Genomic DNA, 3,164 nt, shown 5'->3' with positions numbered 1-3,164 from the left:
ACACACACAAACTATAAAAAGTACTTTCATACTAAGAAACCCCACTATTACATTTCAAAGTTTAATTGTGCATCTTCTCAATTCCTCCTTCACCATCATACTTAGAGATAATAACTCGGAACAGCGCGACCTATTTACTGAAAATTACTAACCAAAACAAATCCACTAACCAGGAAATGGAGTCACGTAGACGCTTAGAACTTGCGCCTGCGTGAGAAGGAGAAGGGGCTGGGCTGGTAGCCGCTTAGTGTAGAACCAACACACCCTAAAGCTGTCTTCTCAGCTTACTAAACGAGTAGTGCAGCTTTCCTACTCACTGCTTTCTTTCTCTGTGCCATGGATGGGTAAGTAGGTAAAAAGCGTTATGCACTTTAGTGGTTAATCTCAGTGTATGAGTCTACAACATCACATTTTGGTTAGTAAAACTTAAGTAAGCTTCCTGGTTTTAAGAAGTGAAATGGTCTTGTGTTATAGCAGGAAATCTGTATATACTGTATTGCGCTTTGAAGTAACACAGTTCGTGGCCTTTTCTGTATGGGGGTAGTGGTGTTTTGAGTTACTGGGCTGAGAATAGTAGTCTGTAAAAAGGCCCTATTTATGTTTGTTTTTAGTATTTATATACCGTTGTTCTTGGCCGTTTTTGCAGTTATGTCACATAGAAAAACGCAGAGTAGTTTGATTTGGTGTCTTTGGTTGATTAAAACGGTTTGATGCACGGGGTTGGGTTTTTTGATAGTCTCGAGCACTTCCTCTTTGGAGAAAACTGGAGCGTCTACGATTTTTATGTCCACCGAGTTTGGGCTTGGTTAATTAAAGTTGTGTTAGAAGAAGCGGGCTGTTCACTGTAGCCACATCTCTTTGCGTGACAGAAATACCTGTATTCGCTCCCTTGATTGATATTTTCAACTTGAGCTCTTCATGAAATCCTTTATTTGTGATGAGGAGAATATCTGTCAGGATCGAGCGTGTTATCTGCCCCACGCAATTCCAAGGGGATTTGTCTTGCACTGATGATAGGAAGTGTATGTAGGCAAATTTGTTATGTAGGCTGTTTAAAGTTTAGAGTCATATTTTTGTCATGTGTCATAGTATAGGAGACGTGTAATATGATTATCGGTTACAAAACAACTTCCTTGTTGAACAGTGGATAACCTGTTCCTGGACGCAGACGGGTTGTTTTAAATGAGATTTTCATTAAGTTGCTGTAAGTTTGCATTACTTCGTCGTGTTTCTAGTGCTTGTTATTAAGCTGATTGTAAGCATAGTTACTTTGAGAGTTTGTTTACTATAAGCTGTCTAACGATTTTTGTGTTAGTAACGAGTATTAAGTTTAGTCGCTTTTGCGTTTACTGTAATTTGTCTAGTTTGTAATGACCGATTCTTAAATGGAATTTGTATACAGTTGGGTAACTTATATTATTTTTATGTGAGATTTTTATTGTACCATCATTTTATGTTTATGCAGTGAATAAACTGGTTATTATGCTGCTGTCAGCTCTGATGAAGAGCTGTACTACTGTCTTGCACTTGGATGGTGCTGTCATTTCCATTCCATATGGCCCAAAGTGATATTGGTGTGGTAAAGGGTAATGATTTATTTCCCGTCATTGCTGTTTGGTTAATAACTTTTTAATTCAGTTAAGTAAGAAGTATGAAGTAATTGAGCATATTAATTTTGAAATATGTAAAAATCATATGCGTTGCTTTTTAAGGTGGGCTGGGTGACCTTTTTCAATACATATATACAACTGTGATATTGGTTCTTTCAGATTTTGTACTTTTTAGTAGCTTTTGATTTTTTTCATCTGAGGCCATTTCCTTTTGTTTGGGATAATGAGCAGACTTGGCACAATTGTTTAGGGAAGATGTTAGTTAATATTTTTTTAGGAACATTACTTAAAATGTATTTTTTATTTCTATATCTGTTTTTCGATGCATGGTTGAAGTGTTTCTGCTTTTGTGCATTACAATGAATAGGCTTATTCCATTTGAGTTAAAGCTTTACAGGAATAGTACTAGAACCAATGTTTAATCAGTACTGCGCTATAATAATGCTAAAGTAGACATTCAGTGATTTATTTGTATTTTTAATAATTTATATATATATATATATATATATATATATATATATATATATATATATATATATATAGGTGTTTCAAGGGAGAGGATAGCAAAGATGTATATATTTAGTACATTTATGTGTTACCCCATTTTAGTGATGAACAAGGTGTAACTTTTATATTTTTTTAACTGAATTTTGTGATGTGGTACTGTCTGGTATTGATGCCTATCTTTGAACAAAAGCCACCTGTGGTATCCTGGACTTAGGAGAAGGACTGTATCATCATCCACTGTAACAAATTGGTTATTCACACACTTCTCATCTTAACATGAATTCTTATCTGGACTAAATTGTGATCTGTTGGTCCTTAGTGCTTGCTTCAGTGAGTCAGTTGCCAGATGTGAGTGTATAGCATTAATGTTGAGAACTAGCTACAGTGATGAATGCCATGTGGTACACAGAAGGTCTAGAGAGAGGAGCTTTGTATGTTAGAACCTATCTTTTTCGGTATGTTATTAAGGTTGCTGACATGATGTGATGTCTAGAGTGGTAGAATGTACTGTGTAATAGAAAACTGTATGTCTAGAGCTTCTGGAAGTATGTTGGCTCAACTAGGTCTTCCTGGTATTCTTTCTTCAGAAGAAATCTGATATGAAATGGAAAAGCTGTGGATCCCAAAATCTGACTTACTCCTTACTGCAACTGAGTGACCTGGACCTGACCTTTACTCCTACTGCAGCTAAGTGACATGGACCTGACCCTTACTCCTTACTCCTTACTGCAGCTAAGTGACATGGACCTGACCCTTACTCCTTACTGCAGCTAAGTGACATGGACCTGACCCTATCAAAAGCTGTGGAGATATCCAGAGCTAGTGAAATTAATAGTAAAAGTTAAAAGCCTTAGCTGATAAGGAGGTGTGTAAACAAATAGGAGTTCTGTAATAAGGCAAAAATGAATAAAATGCAGGATATGTTGTCAAAGAAGCTGTTCTCTCTCCTGTGCAGGATATGTCCTAGAAAAGGCAATTTTTTTAAGAAGTACAAAAGTTTGTTTGTTAACCAGGTTGGTCCAACTGAGCTGAAGCCCATTTCATTGA

At 36.5% G+C, this 3,164-nt stretch overlaps 1 protein-coding gene across 1 annotated transcript in view; it reads left to right on the top strand.

Annotated features, from left to right (window-relative positions):
- Positions 1-244: 244 nt before the first annotated feature.
- LOC122793226 (polypyrimidine tract-binding protein 3-like) overlaps positions 245-3,164 on the top strand; it is a gene marked incomplete in the record, with an annotated part of 1,714,658 nt that continues 1,711,738 nt past the window's right edge. Inside the window, 1 exon segment of the mRNA XM_044061073.1 lies at positions 245-344.

This window comes from Protopterus annectens, chromosome 2.part0 (genome assembly GCF_019279795.1).
Source record: "Protopterus annectens isolate FY-2018-M chromosome 2.part0, PAN1.0, whole genome shotgun sequence".
Classification (NCBI taxonomy): domain Eukaryota; kingdom Metazoa; phylum Chordata; order Ceratodontiformes; family Protopteridae; genus Protopterus; species Protopterus annectens.
The sequence above is the reverse complement of the archived record's forward strand: the minus strand, read 5'-3'. Positions and strand labels throughout refer to the sequence as shown.